General features: G+C 40.1%; 1 protein-coding gene across 1 annotated transcript in view; it reads left to right on the top strand.

Annotated features, from left to right (window-relative positions):
- The window catches only part of SORCS2 (sortilin related VPS10 domain containing receptor 2), a 2,271,537-nt gene that overhangs the window by 1,110,656 nt on the left and 1,133,112 nt on the right, over positions 1-27,769 (top strand). The gene's annotated exons all lie outside the window — the stretch shown is intronic.

The raw sequence follows: 27,769 nt of genomic DNA, 5'->3' as shown, positions 1-27,769 counted from the left end.
CAATTATTAATATCAATCATTTTCTGTTCATACTGTGGCCTCATTCTTGGTGAAAGTTGAAGGCTGCTCAATGTAAGGCCTGTTTATGTCTGACACGTATTCAGAGCAAACCGCAATGTATCTTTTCATATAATCCAGTGAGGTATGCATCAGGACATTTACACCCACATGGACTATAATAAAATCATATTGGTTCATGTGGTGCAGTGACTTGAGTGCATGTGTGATATTGCGGAGCCTAGCTCCAGGTAGGCAGCTAACCATTACCTTCTCCTTGTCCAACCTGGTGAGAAGAGTATGTGTGTGGCATACAACAGAATCCCCTATGACAAGACTACTAGGTAAAGTGTTTGCTTGACTTATGGACTTTGTTCTTGGGGATCATTGCGTGTAGGCTTATGTGTGGTGTTAGATGTTGCTTTTGGTCTGTGTGCTTTAGTAATTGCTGTGAGTAGGTGTTTCAGTTTGATAAATGTTTTAGACTAAGAGTCTGATTTGCAAATTCCATCAGAAATTAATTATCATTCTTCTAGTCCACAACACCATGTCAGATCATTGGAATACCATGCTAGTAACCTGAGTTTATTTAATAGGACTTGCCTTACAGGGCCATCCCAGGAGGAAGATATGAGTGACATAAGGTTAGCATTCTCTTGATATTTACACCATCATAGGTGCTATAGAAAACATTGACCATAGAAAGCACTGTATACATAATCTTGACAAGCTGTCCTAAAAGAGGGCACATGATTGGTACATGCACATCTACTTCAGTATTGATAGACTGCATGGTGAAACATATGGGTTACAAAGAGCATAAGTTATAAATGCAGTGCCAGTCCACATCATGGTGACTGTGGTCCACAATCAGGTAGCCTGGTTGAGCTGTGCATAATAATAATGAGACAGGCATGATGGTCTAGAAGTCTGACACAGAGGAATGAAGAAAATTAATATGTATAACAAAAGTAAATTCTTTCCAATTCCAAAATCCTGCACAATTTCCCTATGCTGGAGCTAAAGAAATACACCAGTTTTATACTAGTTACTAACAAACTACTACCAAATTTGTTTTCTTGCTCTGCATTTCATTTTGACTTTTTAAAGAGGAACACGTATGACTTATGTGCTTGATTCCAAAATGATGGCCAAATTGTGAGTGGAATGATGTTTACTTTTCTTGTTTTTTTTTTTTTTGCAAATGCAATGCAAATCCCTGTGTAATCCATTGGGATGCCAACTGACTCTCTGACTGAACACAGTCTATTAGAGCTGATAGCACACTATCCTGTAACAGATTTATCACCAGTGGTATACATCAGGGCTCTTTCCTGAAAGAGCTGCCATTTGGCATTCACTTCTTCAATGTCAAAACCAGCATGAAAGGTCTTTGGCTGACCAAACTTGTCAATGACTGCAAGCTTGAGGCCGTCATCAAATCCCCTGAAGACACCTATATCCTCTGGTAGGGCCTTACTCTGTCAAACACATGGTGTCAGGATCATGGTCTATATCTTAATGCTAAAAAACGTAGCATCATGGAGTATGGGAAATAGGAACTCTCACATACCCCCCAAATAAATGACTCCACTTTAATGTAGGCACTGCATATTAGACACTTAATAGTTTCATGGCTAACAAACCCTCCTTTGATCATTACATATCCACTATCACCAAGAAAGCTTTCTACCTCTCCCAAATGATGGTTAAGCTTATCTCCTCTTGTTGAAAAGTTACCATTCTTCTCTGCTCATGCCTTATCCACCCATACTAGAGTGTCACGTGCCCTTTCAGTAAGTACCTGGCCAACCATCTAGCCCAATTTGAAAATTCCCAGCAGTTTCTCACCAAACATATTTCAGACAAGAGATCCAAGTTATCCCCATCTCTTTTCCCTGTCTCCTGCAGAGTCCTGTGTAGTGATCGATTTTTGATCTTGAAAGCTATAAATGACTCAGTCTTTCTAAATGAACTGCATATCATTACGACTCGTAGTAACATAAACAAGATCAAGAGACCAAAATCTGTACTACAGTATAAATAGGAATTATCATCATGACAAATATCTCTGATAAAGAATTCCCTATCTCTGGAACAAACTCCTATTTTTGTAAATATTTTTTGTAGATTTGAAGTATGCCCCTTACTGTCTTCAAATCTAGAGAAATGCATGAGAGTTTGTCAGACTAAGGCCCTATTAGAGGATATAAGTGTTTTCAGGGGAGTTGATGATGGACCAGGTCTGGCCCCTTGTCTTTGATGGACAAAGGTTAACACAGCTCTGTTGGTGCATCCAGCAAATCCTTCCTCCTGTTCATAAAGTTTGAGGGGGGGGGGGCAGGAAAGGAGTAAAGTTGCAATTTCTTAGCTGTGTTAACTACACCTCAGATGGCTTTCTTTTTCTATTGCCCAGTAGCGGCTTAGGACTTCGGGAACCTATAGTCACATGCAAAATAATCTTTCATAATGGAAAGTACACTTAATTCAGTTCACAACAAAGTTTACTTTTAATTTTACTGGACTGCATTATAAAGTTATTAAACGTTCAAGATATAGTTAAAGTTTTAAATCTGCCAAAACAAACCAGATTTTATATAACAAAAACTGTCAGCTGAAGTTCTCTGCAGATATTCCTATAGAATCTAAATTAGAAAAAGTACATATTTCTCCTTTTTACCTAATCCTGAATAAAAGGAACATTCCTTTTCAGCTGTTTTTTGCACTTAAGCCAGCTAAACCGAGGTTTACCTGTAACAGTTTATAGGTTCATAGGTAAATAGCAGGCTAGCTGCCCTTGCTGCCCATGGTTTACCTGAAACAGTTAATAGGTTCATAGGTAAATAGTAGGCTAGCTACCCTTGTGGGCCATGGTTTACCTGAAACAGTTTATAGGTTCATAGGTAAATAGTAGGCTAGCTGCCCTTGCTGGCCATGGTTTACCTGAAACAGTTAATAGGTTCATAGGTAAATAGTAGGCTAGCTGCCTTTGCGGGCCATGGTTTACCTTTAACAGTTTATAGGTTCATAGGTAAATAGTAGGCTAGCTGCCCTTGCTAGTCATGGTTTACCTGAAACAGTTTATAGGTTCATAGGTAAATAGTAGGCTAGCTGCCCTTGCTAGTCATGGTTTACCTGAAACAGTTTATAGATTCATAGGTAAATAGTAGGCTAGCTGCCCTTGCTGGCCATGGTTTACCTAAATCAGTTAATAGGTTCATAGGTAAATAGTAGGCTAGCTGCCCTTGCGGGCCATGGTTTACCTGAAACAGTTTATAGGTTCATAGGTAAATAGTAGCCTAGCTGCCCTTGCTGGCCATGGTTTACCTGAAACAGTTTATAGGTTCATAGGTAATTAGTAGGCTAGCTGCCCTTGCTGGCCATGGTTTACCTGAAACAGTTAATAGGTTCATAGGTAAATATTAGGCTAGCTGCCCTTGCTGGCCATGGTTTACCTGAAACAGTTTATAGATTCATAGGTAAATAGTAGGCTAGCTGCCCTTGCTGGCCATGGTTTACTTGAAACAGTTTATAGGTTCATAGGTAAATGGTAGGCTAGCTGCCCTTGCGGGCCATTTTACATATAGTCAGTTTCCCTTTTTTGTGCTAAAAATAACCTATCCCATTTACTTATAAATTGGCCTTACCCATTCCATGGTCAATAAGTATATATTGCCCCTAATAAGAATAATTGGGATCATACTAGAAATAATTTGAGGTGGCCCATGTGTGGGATAAAGCATTTAAGAGCTGCATCTGTCCATTAGTAGCACAGTGGGAACTCCTGGAGTAAATTTTATGTTTCCCATCCATAGAACTAACTTGCACTTGAAAATGGTCAGGGATGAACTTTGTTTTATGTGGATTGGGAGTCTGTTCCATAGCAATGGCATCCTCTGTGAAATATACCTGTCCCTCCAAACAGTTCCGTAGATGTTGCAGAAGAGGTTTAGATCTGTAGACTGAGTAATTCTGATGCCATTTGACTTGCTGTTGAGCAGTAAATACATCAGTAATAAATCAGAGGATGCGTTATATGCCAGACAAAGGTCACCTCTTAGTTTGTAGGATACACAGCATAATGACAGGACTTTGAGTCAGTCCATGTAAAACATGTTTCTTAGGCTTTGTATCCTTAAGTAAGTTTTTCTATAGGCATTCCAGTTGTTGCATGTGTCTGAACAGATACATGCCAAATGGGGCATTATATTCAATGAATGGCCTAAAGGGAGACAATAACATCCTTAGATCTCGACACAATCCCTTTGTTTATAAGCAGTGCAATATTGAAGAACTTTCTTAGAGCAATAGACACATGTTGTTCAAATGTTAGGTCACTGTCCACATAAGTTCCCAAATCCTGACCAACTGGGTCAGATCTTAGGGGTGTATTGTCAATGTGGTAGTTCCCTGGGGGTAGATGACTTCTCAAAGGATACAATACTGCAATTTTTGGCATTTAGTTTCACGCCATGATTTTGCCACCAGTTATTTATTTGATACAAACCTTCTTGTAGGATGGATAAGTCATTTGGGGATTAAACGACTTCTCCTAGCTTGCTGCCATCTGCAAACTTAGCCAAAGCCTTTTGGTTTTGGCTTTTACTTCAGAAAAGTAGACGCCAAACAGGAGACATCCCAACACAGAACCATGGGGGAATCAACTGGTGACTGGTCTCTTTGCTTCCTATCTGTGAGCCAGTTAGCATTTAGCTCTTCTACCATGCCTGAGTGGGGACTTGTGTCATAAGCTTTGTCCAGGTCTGAACTTGATGAATCCAAACTGAGAAAGGAGGTTCCCTATGTCCTGATTGATTAATTTCATGATAAGCCTTTCCATGGCTTTGCATATGAGTCTGGTCAGACTTATGGGTCTGTAATTGCATGGGTTTATGGAAGGTCTTCCCTTATGCAGGGGAATGTCTGTAGCTGTTCTCTATTTGCTTGGTACCAAACCTACATGGAGGCTGAGATTGAATAGTGTTGTAACGGGTGTGGCTAAATTATGCTTCATAATTTTTAAGATGCATCCAGGGATATTGTCAGGACCCATCAGTGCAGTATTTTTAGCATCTGGTAACTCTTTTAGGACTTGATCTTGTGTAGTAGCTAGAGGTAAACCAGTTTCAAGTATTTCAGGTATATTGTAAGGGATGGACAGTAATGAGAGAGAAGCAAAGTTAGAGCTAAATTTATTGGCCAGTAGGTTAGCTATATCTTCAGTCTGAGTGTATTTAACATTGTTCACAGTCAGCTCAGCACATTGCTGTGCTGTGCTTTTGAGATTAAAAAAAAAAGTCTGGGCCCAACGTAGGTCCTTGGAGTAAAGCAAAATCTGGCAAGAATAAACCTTAGCTACAGTTTTAAAGCTAGAAAGACTTGCCTTGTTGTTGGTCCTGTTTGTGGTGTGGGGGTCGCTCAAAGGGAGAGAGCCATCTGTAAAAGTTGGCACCTCCTTTTCAGTGATTCTGGATGTAGTTACGTTGGTTCTGTGGTGCTGTGGTCTGGATAACTGCTATCATCTTAAAATTTTGTTAAAATGAAGACAAGTGCTCAGTTTTCTTTGATCCTTTATTAGGTGTGATTTAAATGAAATATATGCTGCATAAGATTTTTTAAAACACCAGCCTCCAAGCACACAGGATGATGCCCACTATGACAACATGGGGCCCTCATTAATCTAAACACTCTCCCACAAGCCCCTTATGATGCAATGGGAAGTACCTACCCTGTATCCACCCTCAAAATTCCTAAGAAAAACTCTGACCATTTCTACCTGCACTCAGTCAAGTAAGCAGTGCTCATTTGCCTAATAAAGGCTCTTCCATTGATTAAGAAAACTGAGTACTTGTCTTCACTTCAACAAAATTTTAAGACAGTAAATATCCAGACCACAGCACCATGCAAACAATATGACAGACTAGACCCAGAACAACTGAAAAAGAGGTGCCAACTTCTACAGAAGGCTGTCTCCCCTCAAGAGACCCCACACTACAAACGGGACCAGCAACAAGGCATGTTTTTCTGGCTTCATGTGCTTTTGAGATTATGAACATAACTAAACAAAATGCCTGTTTTAAATTCAGGAAAAATTACTAGTCTGAAGAGACAAGGTGGCAATCAGATAAAGAACATCAAAATGTATTATGATATATATATATATATATATATATATATATATATATATATATATATATATGAGTTCCATACACTGGATCGAATTTTCACTAATTCGAAATAGTGCATGGAATGCTCACTGCAGCAAAAGGGCACTTAATCGAAAGTGCACTTACGCGAAGTTCAGTACAACGAAAAGGTGTTGTACTGAACTTCTGTGCTGCGCAATGTAGGACATAGCAATGTCCTCCACTATGGTGCGATAGTCACGAACCTTAGGGTTAGGACATGGTTTAGGGTAAGGGGTTAGCTTTACTAACTATCCCCTTACCCTAACCCGTGCCCTAACCCTAAGGTCCGTAACTATCGCACCACAGTGGAAGACATAGCTTGTTTTTTATGTCCTCCACTGTACTGCAGTGTTTTCAGTGAAGTGCACTTATGCAAAAGTTCACTTTCATTAAAGTGAACTTTCGCAGAAGTGAGGCTTCCTATTACAAGTTCGAAGTAGTGAACTTTCATTCTTGTAATAGGAATCTATATATATATATATATATATATATATATATATATATATATTAAAATTTTATTTGGATTTTTTTAAAAAGGGTATGCCACTGATTTATCAGGATACTTTTTATATCATCCACATGAGTACGTAGTCAGAATATATATACACATGCACACTTAACAAAGACATTAAAATGTGATAAAGTGAAAATATTGTACAACACATAAACATAATTCACAAACAAACTAGGTAAGAACTGCAGAATGAAGGGCAGTTCAATGGGACCTTTACAGCTGCTTGGGCACCAGCTGCTCGAAATCCAGCAACTCACTGACTGCCATGTATGCCTTTCTGGCTGAGCAACTGCTTAAGTGTGAACTAGAGTTCTGGGAATCAGCTGACTTAGCAGTCAGCATGGTGTCATGATGGAGATGATAAGTGGGAAAGGGAAATGGGGAGTGGACTTTAAATTTATGGAAGGGAGAGGGATTTTAGGTTTAGGGAGTGGCCAGGAGTTAGCCCACTAGATTAGGGTTAGGGAAGGGAGGGGGGGGGTTAAGTTTACAGAGCAATTGGGAGTTGCCTTAGAGTAAGGGTTAGGAAGGGGAGAGGACCATGATTTTATGTTTGGGGAGTGATTGGGAGTGGGTTCACAATTAGGGTTAGGGAGGAGAGCAGTTTTTTAGGCTTAGGGAGCAATCAGGATTTGACTTAGAGTTAGGGTTAGGGAGTAAACAGGAACTGGCTTAGAGTTTGGGTTAGGGAGGGGAGGAGGATTTTAAGTTTAAGAAGCTATCAGGAGTTGGCTCAGAGTCAGGGCTAGAGAGGGGAGGGAAGGGGATTTTAGGTTTAAGGAGTGAACGGGCATTGGTTTTAGGGTAAAGGTCAAGGTTCTGGGAGGGATAGTTAGCTTACTGGTAGTGCATGGGTATCAGGGTAGTAGGAGTTAGGGTACTTGCCAACACAAGTTTGTGGCTGCAGGGAAGTGTGTCATTAGCTAATGGTACATGAGTGCATGCAGTAAACTCCAATTCAATATGTGTAGACACTATCAAAAGTAGAACAGCATGTGGAAAATAGTACAGCATCATAGATAAATGCATCTCACTGAATCAACAACCAGACTAGTTTATTTTAAGAATGTAATATGCCTAAATCAGGAAAATGAAATAAGTTAAAATATCGATTGCAACTTACTGTACGTGAACATCTGCCTGGTTAATCTGTTTATAACTAAACCTGAAATCAATGTAACCAGAAGAAAATACGGAAAAGTGTGGGACACAGAAAAGTCCTTAGAAGTAGAGAAATTACATTAATCTGTTTTGATAGTAGATGTAAATAATTAGAACAGGCGAAAAGATGCAAATAATGTATGGGTGTAGTAATCTTGGAAGCATGTATTTTAAATAGATCATTTTAAGTGCTTATCAAAAGACTGAATAAAATTGTAATGCATGGAGCACCTTGATTATGCTCCAAATCAGAAAAAAAGAAAAACTGTAACAAGCTTACGTTGTCTGAGCCTAACCATAGTAGTGCTTTCAGAAGGTGCGAAACATTTGTTACACATACCCTAAGTGATCTATCATTCCATTATCAAGGAAGGGGCATTCTGTCACTCTCCGCTGTCCCTGAATATCTTTCTTCATGCATCACAAAGTTTACAGACATCAGTCTGTAAGTCACTTATTTAAATTAGGGCAGTATTTAAAAAATGCACCGACTTTTATCTGCAATTATACTTATAGCTGACTATGCAACAGCACTCACTAAGTAATACCTGGCTTTCAAATTTGGTAAAATACTTTAGCTTTTATTTTTTCTGTTATTGGTAGTCAATGGAGAAGATAAAACTTTATGTACTACAAGGAGTTATGATTGACTCTCACTGTTCATAACCGGTTATTATGTGTTCTCAACATGGATATCATGATTCACCTCCTGAGTTTTTTTTCTTGGCATCTATGTCTTGAACCTATAATAACATGGTTACAACAGGAGAATCAGTCATAACCCTACATATCTATGTTTTACAAAGGCAGGAAGGGACTCCTATATGGAGAAAGTACAGATAAGCTGTAACAGTGGTGGGAAACTGTGTTGGGCAGAAGTGATCTTGGACTGCATGGAGATATCTTTAGTATAAGCCTGTTAGAGAAGAAGGATAAAGTTTTAAAATTAAGACATTTATAAAGAAGAGATGCCAGGACTGTGTTACACTCAGATTAGAAGTCATTTGATTTTTGTTACGACTAGGCAGTGGAGTGCATAACAGGGGGCAAATTTAATAAGTCAGCAGATGTTATTTGCTGTGATTTATAAGGAATTAAGACTTTCCTTAGAGGCTGCTGCAGTAGTGCTGAGGCAGTATTTTAGTTGAGTAAACAAAATTGATTTTTTCTGCACCTAATCTGGATCCAGGAGCCAGGGAGTATGAAGTAATTGATGTCAGAATGAAAGTTTTTAGTTGTTTCCCTTGCTTATCCCAATGTGATGCTGAAAGTTTTCCTTTGGATCAAGTCAATTCCTGAGCTAGCTGAAAGCTTTTTTAATTGCCACGTTGTTGAACTTTATCTGATAAGCTAGTTTTTGGTTGGTGCCAAATAGCATTGTTTTGGTTTATTTAAAGTTAAGCATGAGCTGCATCTTTTTTAAGTCATGAGGAGAGAAAGAGAAGTTCATTTTCAAGAAGATTTTTATTACTAATGGTGAGGGGGTCAGCCTATAAATGAACATTTCATATAGATATAAGAGGATTTGTATTTTGGGTAACTGATAAGGAAGTCTGTAAAGACAGAGAGTAGAGCAGGGGAGACTACTGACTGACCATTCTGGGACCCCTTAATGAGCAAGCTGTAGAGAAAGAGAGGGATAAGCCATCTTTAACTAGGAATATACGTTTAAAGTAAAGTCTTTCAGTCACTTTGTAGCTTTTTCATTTGTATGCATAGATAATATGAAACCGTGAAGTAAAGTGTGGTTCCTCGAGTCATGCAGTTTGATAAGGAGAATGAAAACAACACCACTGAGATTTCCATCCATTGGTATTAATGGGACCATCATCAAAAGAGGTTCAGACTGCAGTCACTACACTCCTACCATTCTAGAAACCATGTTGCTATCTTGAGAGGAAGTGACACTGCTGGATGTAGGAAGAAATTTCTAAAGTGGCTATATTTTCAAAGTGTTTTCTTAAGACAGAAAAATAACTGAAACTGGCTTAAAGTCAGAAAGTTTGAGAAATTGGAATGTTTTGGCATTTTCTGATGTAGCTTTATTTTTGTATTTTTTCAGATGTAACGAAAAGTATTTTGTGATATAGATTATTTAAATATTTAGTGATGAGGATGGCAGGGTGTTCTTTAGAAAGTAAGTGGACCCAGAGGTGTAACTGGTCCTCATAGCAAGGAATCGAATCAAATATTTTTTTTCTATTTCTTGTCTCTTTATGTAACAAAAAGAGAAGAGAGGAATACATTTAGTAGGATTAGAAGAAGCACATGGGAAGGCAGAGGAGGCATCATGGGGATTATTAGATGAAGGTGAATTAGTTTGGCTGAAGGAGGAACATTGCTTTATGAAGTCATGACAGGAAAGACTCGCATTCAATTTCACAATGATATTGGGATCCATGGAGTTACTTTGTTTTGATGCCTAGTCATATGGCCTATTTTTCTCCAGACATTAGTTTTTGTCCACTAAAGAAAATTGTTAACATCTGAAAAGCTTTTCCTTTCTGATGTCTGATGTATTTATTTGTCAAAATTTCCAAGAAATTATAAATCTCTTCTGATGGTGGGAAGTTTGGATTTTTCCATTTCAACTAAGTTGTTTGTCTGACGTTTTAAAAACAGAGCTTATAACAGCTGCTTCCTATAATCATGGATTAAGGCATTGATTCATTCTGCACCCATTTGTTTATTATGTAAATCTGAGCAATCCATTTAAACAGACAGTACTTAGAGGGCCAATCCTGAAAAGGGACACTTGGGTCCAGTGGGTTTACTTAGATTACAAATAAAAAAAACATATATAATATGAAGCCAATATTCATAATCCCTTGCAACATCATGCTAAGTGCAATAATTCAGAAAATATTGTAATATAATGTGGCTGGTTTGCAAACCGGACTCAGAAGAGATGAATTTTAATGATCATACAATGAGCCTTGCTGTAAGCTAATGAAGTAAAAAAAAACATGAAGGAGCAATTATTAAATGTATAAATAATGTACAGCCAAGCTGTGCCTGAGTCTGAAATTAATTCAGCCATATTCTTGCATTCAGTCAGAGGAAAACTTTAAAATATGTTTGAGGTTCTCAAAGTCATTGTAACCTAGTATCTGCAAGAGAATGTTGCAACAGCTACTGATGGTGCCAGAGCCATATTCCATCCCCCAAGGTGTGGGGTCTTCCAGCAATGCTTAACTTTTCATGGCCTCCATGAAACTGACATAATGAACAGGGATACCATACAAAAATGATGCATGTGTATCAGCCTCCAATGCAGCCTCATGTGAATCATGGGGAACCCATTCCTGTAACCTAAGTATGTAAAGTATGTGTCGCTTTCCATATTTTAGTGGACCTATCAGTGACCTACTTGGGACCCAGTAGTGCTTCCACAGGCTTCTTTCTCCAGCATACTCCACCAATTTCTCAATGCTATGCTTCAGCATGTGAGGGAACCATATATAGTTTAAACATACTCCAGAAGGGTAAGCTAGTACTATGTGAGACTTCTATGCTATACCCCATTTACCTGAGGTAATGGGGATCATAGACTGCACCCATAGGTTCATAAGTGTGTACTATTTATGACCACCGGGGCCTTTTTAAGCCTAGGCATGCATCTCAAAATGTCTGACAAGTTCTGGTACCCTTGACAAATGTAAGCAGGGGCTTGGAAGATTCAATATTTACAAGCAGAGACCTGAGAAATTAATAATTTACAAGCTGACTATGTCCATATGAGAAAGAGGTGCCAAACAAGGGATGGATTTCCTGTTCCCCATCCAACTGTCTGAGTTACATTTGAATTGAGTTAGGGAGGAACTCTGCTTTATATGTATGGCGATATTGTTCAGAGAAGGGGTAATCTCTGGGATACATGCCTGTCTCTCTAACAGGTCCAATTTATATCACAGGTAAGGTTTAAGACTTTAGAATGCTGTTTGTTTTGTGAATATGCAGAAAGTCCATCAGGCTGAAGTCCGACAATGCCTTTTATGCCAGGCATAGCTCTCGCCTCAACAGGCTGCAGGAGACGGTATTCAGGGATAGAGCTTTGAGGCACTCTGTATAGGACATATTGCTTACTCCCTGCATTCCTTTAGTGGGGAACCTCTGTGGACATTCCAGCTGTTGGATATGCCATGTTAGGTACATATAAAAAGGGGAATTATACTCAGTAATATGTCTGATGCATGCTGAATACAGTGTAACCCAGATTATAAAAGGCAATATCTGGTAAACTAGAAAGGATGTACATAAAGTGTGAAGGGCACCAGTCCATCAACTTCCAGGTGGTCTGTAATGCACAAGGTATCATCCAATATGTGTGTGCAGGCCACTCAGCTAGTTTCCAAGATTCACACATATGGCCCACCTGTGACATGTGCCAAAGCTTTAAAAGGGGTGATTTTGAAAAGGACATCTAGTGGGGGATGTTGGACCTTGTAGCTAGCACCTTGGTTCATGACACCAGTGAGAAACCCACAGAATCCAACAAAGCAAGATTACAACCATGCCCATTCAAATATTAGAAACCAAATATTTCATGAAATTGGGCTATTTAAGTCACAGTTCTGCTGCCTGGATACATTTGGTGGTGTCCTGCAGTATGACCCTGCAACGTGCGGCAAAATAAGGACCATGCATGCTATGTTACGTAATATAATACTTAGGAAACAGGGTGATCTAGTCCAGGGACTGCAGTTTTCAGCAATATGGATAATGGCAGTTGAGACCGATGGGGAGTCAGAGGAAGATGGGCTAGCAGCAGAGAATGACCATGCCAGCTAGAGATTGTGGAAGACTGGAAATGAGAAAGACTTGGACAGACATAAGACCTTGTATCACAGATTCCCTTTAGGCAAAGTCAGAACAGTTAGAAAATAGTCTTCCATATTAAGAATTTCAAGTTATCCTGCAAAGTGGGTTCAAAAGATGGAAGGTTAGCTTCTCCAGATCTAAATTAAGATCTTATTATTTTGCCACCTGTTTCTTAGGTGGGGAAATACATGACAACCCTTTTAGAAATATGTTTTAATTGAAACAGGGAAGAAAGGACATCTAATGGCAGACAAAAAGAAATGGCTGATAGATGCACCACGAGAGAAGTGTAACATAGGCCTAATTTGAGCAACGCACACAGATAATGGAGAACCAAGAGGGGTCTCTTTTCTGGATGCATCCTGGACTTTCCTGAAGTACCAATTCAAAAATCTCCTCCATTTTGCCAAATGTGATTTTCTAGTAGAACGTTTTCTAGCCTCCTTTAACACCTTTTGAATGTCCTCAGGAAAAAAAGGTTCCTAAATGTCTATCATCTGTAAGCCAAACAAAGTCTACTCACTTTGTAAATAACAACTTATGTTATCAATATTGTCTTATGTAAGAGTCTGGTAATTAGCTACAATTAGTTTTCTTAGCTGAGGCCACAGAAATGAAATGGCTTTCTGTCCATGAGGTTTCTGTCTAAACATTTTTTATTGGTATAAACCATAGGTGTCTGTTTCTAAAGTTGTTGACACTGCTCTCACCCCTTTTGAGTTAAATTAGTTCAGAGTAAACAGATGTCCATGTATTATCATCTGTATGACATATGATAGCTAAAGTAGCTGTATCCAGACATTAATAGCCTTATTTTTTTTCTCGTGAGTGAAATCATCTATTTTACTATTTAGTCTTTGATCCCCAAATGCAAAACCAAATGCACCCTTATTGGTCCCTGGTTCTTAATGGCTGATCCCACACAGTTCACTTCCTAAAGCAGATCTTCCAACTTCTGAAAGAAGAGGTTAGCAGATCCTTGGGAGCTGGGGAGTAGAGCTGTGCTACAGTGATGAATGGCTTTTTCATTTTTGTCTTGCCCAGCGAACCCTTCCTGCATCACAGGCTGATTCGTGATCCCAGCTTATGACTGTAACAGAAAGGTAACCAACCACTACATCAGTAGGTGTGCATCAAAAAATGCAACCTTGTTGATCTATACAGTAATTAGCATTGCCCATTGCAGCATTTTGCAGCATTTTACCTTGTTCTTTCATTGAAAGTCAAATGCACTACATGTTCTAGGGTTCAGCAATGTCACACACATGGGTCTCCAATGGCTAATTAGCACATCTGATGAAGCAAAATGTGGCCTGAAGAAAATTATTAATGTAATAAGAGGCAATTCATATGACAGAAATGAACTAAGTAAGCTATTCTTTGGGAAATAATATACAGACTTTGTAAAGAAGAGCATAGCAGGATGACGGTCATGTGACTTGCAGATTTCAGAATTATGAATGTAGTATACCCATGATTATGCACATGCACATGAGTATACCCATGCTTATGCACATGCACATGAGTATACCCATGCTTATGCACATGCACATGAGTATACCCATGCTTATGCACATGCACATGAGTATACCCATGCTTATGCACATGCACATGAGTATACCCATGATTATGCACATGCACATGCAGACAGTCAAGTTGCTATAAGAACTGTTGGGAACCATAATAAAGGCTTCTTAGCAATGCACTTTCCAATTTAATGGGGAGGGGGAGTATATAAGGTAGTCAGAAAAAGGGAACCACAACTAGAGTAATATAGAGAAGGACAAGGGGGGAAAAACTAGGATAAGGATGGGGAAGCAATAGTACATTTTGTGGGACAGGTGTTCATTGTTTAAGAAGTGTAGCTGGGGAAAGCAGTAAAGGGAAGATGTGGGTAGGAAAGAGATATATGGATGTTAGCAGTTCAGGCAAACACAGAACACAGACAAAGATCAAGTTGGGAGGTGCTCATACAAATGGGGGGAAGATGTAAAGAAAAGACACAGAGAGTGTCAGACAGGAGGACAAGTGGTGATGGGAGGAATTGGACTACAAAGGGAGCACACTGATGGGGGATAGGGAGGGATGACAGCTGCATGTTATGCTGCCCAGAGATGCACCCAACCAAAGGTCAGTCAGCTCTAAGGCTGCCATCCATTCCAGGTCCAGACACTTGTGGCCCAATGGGCAAAGCCAAATAGTGGTGTGACTCTGCCCATAATAGAAGGGGATATTCCCCAGGTGGCCAGTACTGATAACAAGTCACCAGTCCATCAAAACCATCAACATCACCTCCTCCATTTCCTAACAGGTGACATATCTTAAGTTAACAGAGGCATCTCCAAGAATGAGTCAACACCCAGCTCAGTAACACATCATCAGAGGTCATTGCCCCCACTTGGATAACCTTTGTCAACATGTAGAGAGGAAGGCCTGGAGGCAACTAGAAACCTACTAATGCTTGACAAGACTGACAAATGGTGTTTTAACTGCTACAGAATCACAAGCACTACTGTGCTGACACTCTATAAAATAGCAACACAAATGGAAAGAAATAAAACAACAAACATCAAATAAATATAAAGGAAGGCTGGTGAGGCAGAGAGACAGAGAGAGAGAGGTGCAGCAGGTCATTGTAACACTATCAGGAGTAAACATACATGTAGAAGTAAAATGTTGTTATGCAAGCCATAATAATATGGATGATATGGATGAGCTGCTAGACTAATGAGTAGAACTGCATGCAGTTGGTCACAAGTGGCAGAAGGGTGGCAGAAGGATGTTTATTTTAGACAGAGATCCCACGTGTATGTAGGATTACAATGCATATGGTGAAATGTGTGACTGCAGAGGCAATGGAAGGTGGCATGGGCCACCTCCGGTGCAATGCTGTATGGCCTTGGGAAAAGAAAGGACACGGTGGACGTCCTAGTGTACAGACACTAAAGGACAGCATATGAACTGTGCCAGAGAGACACAGTAACATCTGCAAAAACAGTGGCCTAAACATGGGCACCACTCATGAATTGTCAGTCAAGCAGTATTAGATATTTCAAGCAACAGTGCACAACTGAATATGCTAAAAGCAGTCATGCCCAGGGTATGATATATAAAATTTACTCTGCCATCAGACTAGGATGGGGCAATGCATTTAGTATGCTGGGCAATCAGACTGGTGTATCTTGTAGGAATGGCAGGGCTATGGCACTGGACATACCAATTTATGGAACCAAAGCCCCAGGTGTGTGGTAGAAAATGAAATATGGCATGCTGAAAGAACAAGCAGTTGCAGGCATGTAATCCCTATACTAACAGAGTTAGTACCACATACAGGTCGGGAGGGTAGAACAGCCCTGCTTTAGCAGTACATGTGAATCTGTACATTGTGGTCAGTGGTCAGTGGTCAGATTGATTGGCATTAGTGGCAACAGTGGCAACAGTGCAGTATTACAACCTTTTTAAGCCTAGCTATGCATCTCAAATCTCTGACAAGTTCTGGTACCCTTGATAAGTACAAGCAGGGGCTTTGGAGGTCAAACATTTAAAAGCAGGGGTCTGGGAGAAGAACCACTTACAGGCTGCCTGTGTCTATTAGAGACATAGGTACCAAACCCGGGATGAATTTCCTGTTCCCCATTCAGTTGCCCAAGTTACATTTGAATTGGGTAAGGGAGGAACTCTGTTTCTCATGGATGGGGAGCCTGTTCCAGAGAAAGGGTAGTCTCTAGGATACAAACCTGTCTCTCTAGCAGGTCCTATTCATACCACAAGCAAGGTTTAAGTGTTTAGAACAGGTAATTCTGGTGATGTTTATTTTGTGGATATGCAGGAGGTCCATTAGAGAGGGGTCGGACAATGCTTTGCATGCCAGGCATAGATCTCCCCTCAACAGCCTATAGGGACAGAATACAGGGATAGGGCCTTCAGGTGGTATGCATGGAACATGTCACTTATGCCCTATTATAGACATATGTCAGTGTAGCAACTATATGATGGTATGCTGTTATTGATATATACTTACTTTTGCATATGGAAACATTCCATATACCTTTGAGAGGCTGTAATCCTATTTATGACAAGGTTCTGCAAAACAGAAAAATAAATATTAATTGTATGTGAATCACATGCGCTACAATTGACCTGGCAGTTATTACCACATTACACTACATTACACTAAATTCCATTTGTCATGTTTACTTACTGATGAACTCAAGAGAACTTTCCCTAACCTCCTATTCCCATTGGTAAAGAACATCAAGGTGGTACCTCTTTAGGTCACTGTAGTGGTGCCTGTAGTATTCACCTGATCATGTGATGTATGTTGCTGCAGTCACCTCCCTAGTAAGCCAGTGCCAGGAATCCATCATATACTGGGAACCCTCATAAGAGGATCCCTTCAGGGGCTTTGTGTGATTGTTGTATATTAAGTACAGAGATGTTTTAAACTCCTTAAAGAACCACATGGGAGTCCTTCCACCATCACTGCCTTCAGAATCCATGTCTACTTCACAGGTCACAAATTACAAGAACATGATAGAACATTTACATCAACATAAACTACAGGCATCAAATAACAGAAACACACATATACACACCAATAGGCAAATTCAGCATGATAGGTTGCACTGCTGCCATATAGTGGTACATAAATCCATGGTCTGGAAGAGTGTTGTTTGGTTGTGAATGGCACAATGATATGCTTGTGTGCAGCCTATGCAACCTACATCTCTTTTCAATATTGCTCTTCATCTCTGCTAGGGCCTGAGACATCTGTTTAATATATCAATTTGTCCACTGTAGCCGGTGACCCAACCACTCATGCATATTGTGCTTTGATGCTTTGCACATGGGTACACGATCAGGTATGAACCTTACAGTGCAACCTTGGTCCAGTGAACATTATGTAAAGAGTGAAATTCAAAGACATTCGCCTATAATTGGCTCGCTGACTTTACTTCTTCTCTATGAACCTTGAAATTTCACTGTAAATGCTGCTGTGGCCATTGTTCATCACATTGTGGAATTTGCTGACTTGAAGCATTAGAAATGGAGAAAAGAAGGATTACATATTTAGGATGCACATATCTACAATAACTGAAGTGAGTGCTCAGGGCATACTGATTGGACATGCTGGGGAAATTTTTAGTTAAAGACCTGTGTTTTTCCACTGTTGTTTTTGCTGTTGCTTTTGTTGATGTCATTATGGGAGGGTTATCATCTATCTATTGAGCTTGGCTGGAAGACACAGGACAACTTAAGGGGCTACAAACTACTTTACACATGGCATATTGAGGTATGCTTGTTGGAGCTAAGGCATACAGGACTTCTGTTCAGATCAGGGACTGCATAGTTGAGACTGCTGTCTACCTTTTGTCTCCCTATTGATTGTGTGAGTAATTATTTTTCAAACTGTTTCTCTATCATGTTTAGACTCGGATTAGGGAATTGAATTTGAAAATATTGCTCACTGTTGTTGGGGTGGGTGGTGGCTTTTCAAAATATTTCTCCTTAGTTTTTGAGTGTAGTGAGGACAAAGTGCCTTTTAAAGCATCATAGGAAATTCAGGATGACCATTCACACCTTGCCAGTGCTGACCCTTAGATCCATGTCCTCTCTTTAGGAAGGTCGGGCCAATTAATCTTATGGTAAATTTGCCAACATCCATCCAATTATCCATGTCCCAGTTGATGGAAGATAAGAGTGTAGCACTGCTTAATTTGCAGGGGGAGTTTATTCCAGAGGTAAGAAAGGTGTTGTGGAATGAACCTGTCACTTCACCATGTTTTATTTATCTGATGCTGAAGATTTAGATCCCTGATTCTTGTGCTTCTGGGACTATATGTTTTGTAGAAATACAAAAAAACTGCAGGACTGATAAGTCCCAGATAGCTCAGAAGGCAAGCCATGGATATTCTCTTAAGAGTCTATAAGATACTCAATACAGGTCTAGTGCTTACAGTGTTTTCTGGTAGTTTACTGTTTTTAAGGTCATGATCTTCTTAGGATTTGGAGACTTTCTAGTTGTCTAATTATGTCTAGTGAAGTACAACCCAAAGGGAGCATTGTATTTGAAAATTGACCTAATCAATGCTAAATATAAGCAAACAATGACCTTGTTAGATTTGAATGATTTTCATTTGGCAATCAGCTGTGCTAAGTTGAAGGGCTTACTGATTATTGTCGCTACATGGTGACCAAAGCAGAGAGGATTATCAACCACAGTTCAAGATCACTAATAACATTCTCATTTTGAAGTGAGGTATTATCCATGATATATGCTGGAAAGGTGTTGCCTACCAAATGTGTCAGTATTGCTCTTTTAGGCATTTAATTGGAGACCATTTTAGTACACCAGATATTTATGAGTGTAAATGTTTTTTTTTTGTTTAAGGGTCTGAGCATCAGAAGGAGACTTGACCATGTTTCCGAGTATAGCCAGAAGTCATGGTTCATGGTCTGCAGATCAGAAAAGTGCTGAGCAAAAGTGGTCCCAGCATTGAGTCCTGTAGAACAGCTTTGGTCACCTTCATACTCTCTGATGAGGCACCTGCCATGTGCATGTGTGATTTCTGTCTTTTAGTCACTGTCTGTCGTACTACATAGAAATCCTTTTATAATGCATTTAGCTTACTAACTATTAAAGCATGGGGGGTTGGCAAATACCTTGGCCAGTTCAAGGTATGCTGAGAGGGTAGCATGACTGCTCTCAACTGCTTGTGTTACTCTTTTGAAGAAGTAAACCAAATTTGTTAAACAGGACCTAGTAATGACAAAGCCAAAATGCTACAGGTCTATCCTGGTGACATTTCTAATATCATAATTTATCAGGTTAGTTGTAATATGTTGCATAGCTTTGCAAATGAGACTCATTAAGCTTATGGGCCTACTATAAGTACAGAGGTCCATGGTAGGGCTGCCCTTATGGAGTGGCATCTCTACTGCTGTGTGCCCAACTTCAGGGACAAAACCTTTGGCTAAGCTCATGTTAAGTGTTTAAGGAATGACTCTGCCAGGACTTGTTTAGTACTGTTTATTAAACAACCAGTATATTATTAGAGTCTGCAGATGAAATATGTTTGGTCTTGGAAAGCAGAGCACGTTTAGTATATGTTCCTTAGTGATGGGGGTAGTGATTTAGGGATTAATAGGCTTAAAACCATTGTCTCTGCAGTGAAATTCAAAATGAATTTGTTTGTTAGCACGCTGCCAATGGCTATTAGGCTATTAGTAGGTGGTCCCATTATGAATATGTGGGTCTTTTTATCTGCTCTATACTTTTCATTTTTTTTCTTTCATTGTAGAGTTTATGTTAATGTACTAACAGTGGTGGTAGTGATGGTAGTAATGGGGGGTATTTGTAAATTGTCCATTATATTTAGATCTGGTTGGGACTACCAGTTCTATACATTTATCTAAGTGGGCATAGAACTTCCTGTTGAAGCTACCTGCTATAGCAATGTCTGGAAAGATGCTGCAGAAGTGAATTTTGAAACTTCATCATAAAATGTGATGCAATTAGTAACTTAAATCCTTGAATTCTGAAATATTGGTTTCAGCTGGTTCACAGATTTTGAAAGTGATAGTCATTATTTTATAATCTCACCTAACCCTGGAAGGAGATACCTGATGAATAATACGTGGCAATGCTATATTTGTAAGGATCAGGTCAAGAATATTATGTCCTCTAGTAGGTTTGTTAACAGTCTGGTTCAGGGAGTTTTGGTTTAAATCTAAAATCTTCTGGGCATATCCTACACTTTAGGTGCATGCCCTATATTTTATTGTGGAGCAGTTAATATCTCCCAAAATATCAGAGTTCTTGTTTATCAGAAGTTCATCAAATATGTTTGGGAACCTTCCTTGTCTTTCAGGAGACATAGAGGGTGTGGCTGTAACAGGATATAAACTGATTGTCTTGTTCAGTGTCATATGGGGGCTCAGTAAGTTCAGTTTGGGGGTCTCTGGGAATCTTTCTGAAGGGGAGGTAGCCCCTAACATATCTGAACATGCAAGCAAAGTTGCCATCAGTACTGAAGGCATGGAATACAGAAAACCCATGTACAGAAGGAGTGAGTTGTAAACATTTAGACCCTTTTTCAGTAATTACATATACATACATACATACATGCATACATGCATACATGTGTATGAATGCCTTCCAAATACAAAAGAACCTCTGGCTTGAGCAGTTTGTTATTACTGAGACTTTTGGCATTGAGCAGAACCACCTTAATTTGATCCTGTTTTGGATTTGAAATGTTAGTTACATTTGGATGTCAGTTAGTTGGACTTAGCTTAAAAGAAGCAAATGTTTTAGCAGGTATAAAAACCCTTGGAACAAGAAGTTCCAGCCAGCCTTTGAAAACAAAGTAGGAGTGTCAAGCATTTATACATACTGAATCCCCAGGGAATGACTCCAGCTATGCAGACAATTGTTGAAGCCACTTATTTTTTTCCTTATAACTATGCATTATTCTTGGAAAAGAGTGATTCCACTCAGGATGAAATTTTCAACAAGTTTCTATCTCTTGTAATTAATGGGAGAAGTCATGCTTTTGAGATTTTTTCTGTTACTGGGTTGTTGGGGGAATTGCTTTAGGAAAAAAATCTCTCATTTGGGGCTTGTGAAATAGAAATTGTATTTCAAATTGTACTTTTCTGATGTTGTTTGGGGGGGGTTGTTTCAAGGTGCGTCTTTTTTGGTGGTAGCGAAATCCAATGGCAATGATATGGACTGAAGTGTAATAAAGCTGCAACATGCTATTCTATCCCAGGGTGGGGTGGTTCTTACTAACATGTATGTGTACCACTCTACCTGGAGGTCATCACAGTTCTTGTTAGTGACATACAGAGGATGGCTTGTAATGGGCCTCAACCTTATGTTGTGGTGCATAGACATCAGAGAGTGCATACCAGTACACAATGGCTATGGTGTTAGCATACATCTTGCTTGTGAAATCTGTTGCTACTATGAAGGTGTGAGAAATAAAAAAAAAAGCAAAAATGTACAAACATATCAGATGTTGCAAACCACCACCATAAGGAATAGACAGGGTACATGGGATCTCAGCTCTATCCCACCTCATGTACGGTCAAGGCTTTATGTATGACTTCTGGGGCCCTGATACATGGAACATGTGTAAGGAAGCAGAGATCCACTCAGATTCTAACTGCAGGATTTACAGCTACATGTTACACAGCATGATGTGGTAGAGGTACACCTACAACTGGCAACAGACTGTTGCCAAATGGCAGGGACTGTTAGTGGGACATGTGCTTTACTGTATATCAGGTGTTGTGCAACCAGTGCTACCTGTGGACTGCATGGAGGTACTCAGATATGGGTGCGGCAGATACCATAGGCTAACAGCTTAGCGTATGTCTCTCCTCACATTTACAAACAAAGGAAAAGAATGAAGAAGTCCTCCCAGGCAAAGACTGACATCTTGCTGTAGGCCATCCATGAAAATCGCTGAAGGTCTTGATAATCGACAAGAGTGACAAGCTTTTTACAAACATGTGTGGTGAGACCTTGTTACTCAGGTAAACTTTTTTATGGCCATGACAGATCACATGATCAAGTATGCCATAGGTCCACATACATGATCTATCGTGCCAGCAACAAGAGAATCAACCTTGCACAGGAGCATCTTTCTGTGAGTGGAGGTCTGCCTGCATCATTACCCCTAACCAAAACAGGTATACATGGATATCAGAGAGTGATGCTGAGTATTTCCTTATAGGTGTGTGTGTGTGTGTGTGTGTGTGTGTGTGTGTGTGTGTGTGTGTGTGTGTGTGTGTGTGTGTATGTGTGTGTGTATATTTGGGATCCGGACACATATGTCCGAATCACAAGACATCGAACACACATACACAAAAACACTTAACATTGACAAGTGCTTCTGTGTATGTGTGCCTGTTTCGTAGTTTGGACTACAGTGCAGGTAAGGGAAATTCCCTTTTTCCCACTGTAGTGCGATCTCAGAGTGAGAATAATAAAGTAGGGGGGGGGGGGGGTGCAGGGGGGCAAAGCCACCCTGCAGAAATGTAGATTTATTTTTTTTTAACTACTCATACACTGAAGCCCTTTTTGATGTTAAGCGCTTTCGTGTATGTGTGTTTGATGTTTTGTGAGTCAGACATATGCTAGTCAAGCATGTATCCTAGACCCATATATATATATATATATATATATATATATATATATATATATATATATATATATATATATATATATATATATATATATATATCAAATGCAGTGCAACATGCCTCAACCAGTCCCATAGTGAATATGGTTATTTCATTCTTATAAGCTCTTCAGGTCTTCAGCTGTTAAGGTATGCAGCCAACATTTTTTGTATGACATTAAGTTTTACAGCTGCAGTATTACTAGAATCTAGGAGACTTACAAAGTAGCACTGATGTGCTTGTGTGTGATGTGTGTATGTTGTCATAGGTGCTTTGTCTGGGTCCTCTATCACGGATGTAGGCATGCCTTATTTGGGGGAAATATCTGAGTCTGATGATGATGACAACCATAACAGCACAATATGTACCCACAGTGCCTTTGTCAGGCTCAGTATTTCTGCAGGCAAGTCTCCACCTTCTTCCATATGCACTGCTCCATTGCATGTGTAACCAAACAGTAGGAGCTGGCAGTTCTCATTAGCATGGCAGGAATGTAAGGGCCAGTGTACTGGTTGCCTGCAACACCTTGGTTCCTGCCCCACACCTGAGCTCAGTGTCTGCATAATCAACACACAACAGGTGTGCAGGGCAGTCATACAGAAACATGCTGATGGCAACATTGCCATTATAGTAATGATCAGTGTATTGCATAGGCTGCATGATGACCATAGAGATGACTTTGCCCACGCATATAACATTTTAAAGCATGCATTCACGCATGTGAATGTAACCAAATGACTGAACAAAATATCCTTTCAACTGTATTGTTTATTGTAACACGCTGTGCTCCTTATAGCATATTTACTTTTTGCTACTTTCTTGGCCATGAAACTGTACTTTATTAATGTTTGACTTTGTACTGTACTTTATTAACATGTGTATTGTATTTATTGTATTTGCTGTACTAATCTTTGTGGAGCTTTTCTCCCTGGGTCTCCCCTGAAAATGTAATCCATACCCAGTCTGATTTTCTTGGTAAACACATGTAAAATAAATAAATAATAATAATAAATTTTAAAATGGCACATTGTGGTGTCTGTATACTCAACTTGAATGTGTTCTACTGCACAGTGTGGCCATTGCTGTTCTTCTGCTCAGTAGTCTTCTTTTAGTGCGGGAGCCCATTGTGGGATGTTCAGTAGATGGCCTAGGTTCAAAGTATCACATCTTCCATGCTTGCTTCCAGTGTCAAAGGTTCTGCTGCTCACCATGTCTTTGCTAATGGAGAATGCTATCTTCTGTGTCAGCTTCTGATTGTGCTGTTTACATTACTCATAGGGAATGCCCCTGTGTACAAGGCTATGCATGGTCAGTGAATGCACCTCCTAAGGGTGCACTGGATCTGTCACAGAGAAAGATGTACAGTGCAGCAACTTCTGCAGGACCTGTGTCCACACACACGTGATCAGACCAACCATCAGGAACCATCTCTACCCAATTACACCACAGTGGAGACACCATCCCCTCTCTGTATGTTCACCACACTCACCAGGTCACAACACACACACACACACACACACACACACACACACACACACACACACACACACACACACACACACACACACACACACACACACACACACACACACACACACACACACACAAAGACACACACACACACATGCTGTAAGATAATTGCCTTATGTGCAGTGTAACACAACATGTTAATATACAGAGAGATACATTAGGAGACTGATATTGATGGAAAGGATGTACTGGAGCCAGCAGTAGAAGAGATGCCTAATGAGGAGATTATGGAGGATCCAGTTGAAGGGGGTGACCATACATGGCAAAATCAGGCACTGTGTACCATGTGGTCGCAACATTCCTTCCACACATTCAGACCACAAACTGAAGGCATGAGAACTAAAGGAGGTGATGTATCAATATTCATTAAAGATAAATAAACCTCTAGATTGGTTAAACTGCACAATTTCCTTGAATTACTTCAGGTGCAATTGACTATAGGTAAGACCCCTCTTCAGGTCATTACAGCTATAGGACCCCCTTCATGAAGCAGGCCATCCAGTCAGCCTACTTGGATCTACTTGAGTCAATCAAGATACAAATAGAGACCCTGGTTTGGGGTGACTTTATTTACTCATCCATTGACTGGGTAAATTAAAAGTGTTCTAACTTACTTGCCCAAAGGTTCCTGGAATTTGTTAACTCCAGTGCCCTGGACCAACTGGTTGAAACACCCACAAAGGGCACAAACATCCTGGATCTGGTGCTCACCAACATGGAGGACCGCTGCACCCCCCCCCCCGTGTGTGCTAGAAGTAACTATAACACAAGACCACCCCCTCCCTTAGAAACAGCTAGACTAAAAAACTTCACCAATTACAACCTCTTATGTGACAGTATATATAGCTTCATAGCCCCTTCCCCCACTGATGGAACAGACACCTATGCTGAGTTATACACCAATGCTTTATATGAGCACACGTAAAATTGTATTGACTCTGCTGTACCTGATAGAACCATAGCAAGATCTTTAAGGAAAAACAAACCTGCCTGGTGACAACTGCCATTAACAGGCTATACAATAGGAGAAAGAAATTGCTGCCTAAGAGTAGGGAGAAATGGTTGCAAAATTGGAAACACTCCCTCCTCAACTTAAACAAGCAAATAAGACTCCTAGTGAAGTCCTGAATCCTACAAAGCTAACTACGAATTTAAATTAGCTTTTCTAACTAAGAATAACCAAAAGGCGTTCTTTAGTTACATCTGTAACCTAAAAGCTAAAGCCCAGATTTGTGCTGAACTCATAGTTAATGGTGCTACATATTTAGACCCTGTGGATATCACAATTTCACTCCCCTGTCTCCACCCCATACACCTAGATTCTCTGAAGAGCAGGTCTTAAATGCCCTCTCCAAAGACAAAAATACAGCCTCTGTGGGACCAAACAACATTCCAGGCTGTGTTCTACATGGGTTAAATGAGAGAATTAGCTTCACCATTGGGTACACTTTTCAATCATAGCCTAAGCACTGGATTTGTCCCAGCAGAATGGAAAACAACTACCATCATCCCTTTGCACAAAGCGGGTGCATCCATGGTCCCTGGGAACTATAGACCCATTAGAAGGACTGGCCTTATCTGCAAGGCCATGGAATTAATCATCATGGACCTTATTAACAAAGATATAGGAAATCTCCAAAAGGTCATGCCCACCCAGTTTGGCTTTGTCAAGGGCGATCATGCCCATTAAACTTGATGGACTTCTTTGAGACAGTCACCAAAGTCCTAGATGAGGGCAAATCTGTGCATACAGCCTAACTAGACTTAGGCAAGGCCTTTGACACAATCCCCCACTCAGGCATCATTGATAAACTCACCCAGCTGGGTATCGACCCATATATTTTCAGGTGGGTTGCAAACTGGCTCACTGATAGAACTCATGCTGTCAAAATAGGGGACTCCAACTCCTCCAGCAGACCCATAACCAGTGGTGTTCCACAGGGATTGGCTCTGAGACCTCTACAGTTTGGAATCTACTCTTCCAAAGTACAGGCTAAAGGACTAATGGACTGTGGCAGATAAAGTTTGCTGATGACTGCAAACTGGGAGTGATCATTGAAACTCCTAGCAATGTCAACATCCTACAAGAAGGTCGTATGTAGACTAATGACGGGTGCCAGAGTCATGATCTTAAACGTAATATAAAAAATGCATTATCACTCCCTTCAGCAAGGGTGATGTTCCAAGCTACCACATCCGTAGCAATACCCTAAGCACACAGTGAGAGATCTGGGCACACAGATTGACAGCAGCCTTAACTTTGACCACCATGTCTCCACAGTGGTAAGAAGGGCATTTTATATTGCTCATTTCATAAGTAAGGGCATTGCCTCCAGAAAAAAAAAAAGAGGTAATAACCCCCTTGTAGTCTTCCCTCATCAGGCCAATAATAGAGTACAATGATGTGTTCCTTTCCAAACACCTGCATTAATTGGAGAGACCACAAAGGTTAGTTACAAAGAAAATTCAAGGTCTTCAAGATATGTCTTATGTGGACAGACTGAAATCATTGTCACTTTACTCTGCATCATACAGACTAGTCAGAAGTGACCTGTGCCTTGCATATAGAGCAATCACTGACCCAGCTTTAATGGAAATGCTGCACATTCACAAGTCAAATGTGACATGGGTAACTCACTCAAAAGACCTTAACTTGGTATGTGACATCAACAAAACTTGCTGGAGAGACAGATTTGTCTCAAAGAGGTTGCCTTATTTAAGTGTAAATTGGACAATTGGATGGGTAACCGGAAATCCACCCTGGGGGTTCCACCTGTAGTTCTCTTTGACAAGGCCAATAGGTGCTGATTTTTAGTGTCGGCTTGAAACAGATACCCTTGGGGAACACATGTTAAACTTGGCTTGGCTTATAAGGGTCCTGGTTTCATTAGCCTAGTAACCTCCTAGGATGTTATGAATCTATGGCACTCTCTAAAGCTCAATGCCTCAGTCACAGCTATGGGCCTGATTAACCATAACAAAAAGTAACAATGAATGTGTGCAATAGTATAAGTAGGCTATGCCATATCTTGCATGGACTACCAATGCCATGCATTATACACAGGCTACCCTGGTAACAGCAATGAGGGAAGGGCACAGCAGGTGGGGAGTGTCTCAGTGGCAGAGGTTGGCTATGAGCACTGTGTGGTTTGAGGGAAACTAATGAAGTAGGTGTGTGTGTGTGTGTGTGTGTGTGTGTGTGTGTGTGTGTGTGTGTGTGTGTGTGTGTGTGTGTGTGTGTGTGTTTGTTTGACAGATTCAAAAGAGGAAAGGCTGGTACTTATTTTATTGTACTTTACAAGTTTTATTATTATAACAAGTGAAGACTTGGAAATAAACCAGAAAATGATACTCTAATTTTGTTATA

The sequence above is a fragment of the Protopterus annectens genome, chromosome 2.part1 (assembly GCF_019279795.1).
Source record: "Protopterus annectens isolate FY-2018-M chromosome 2.part1, PAN1.0, whole genome shotgun sequence".
NCBI classification, from domain to species: domain Eukaryota; kingdom Metazoa; phylum Chordata; order Ceratodontiformes; family Protopteridae; genus Protopterus; species Protopterus annectens.
This window is presented reverse-complemented; position numbering and strand designations above follow the sequence as displayed.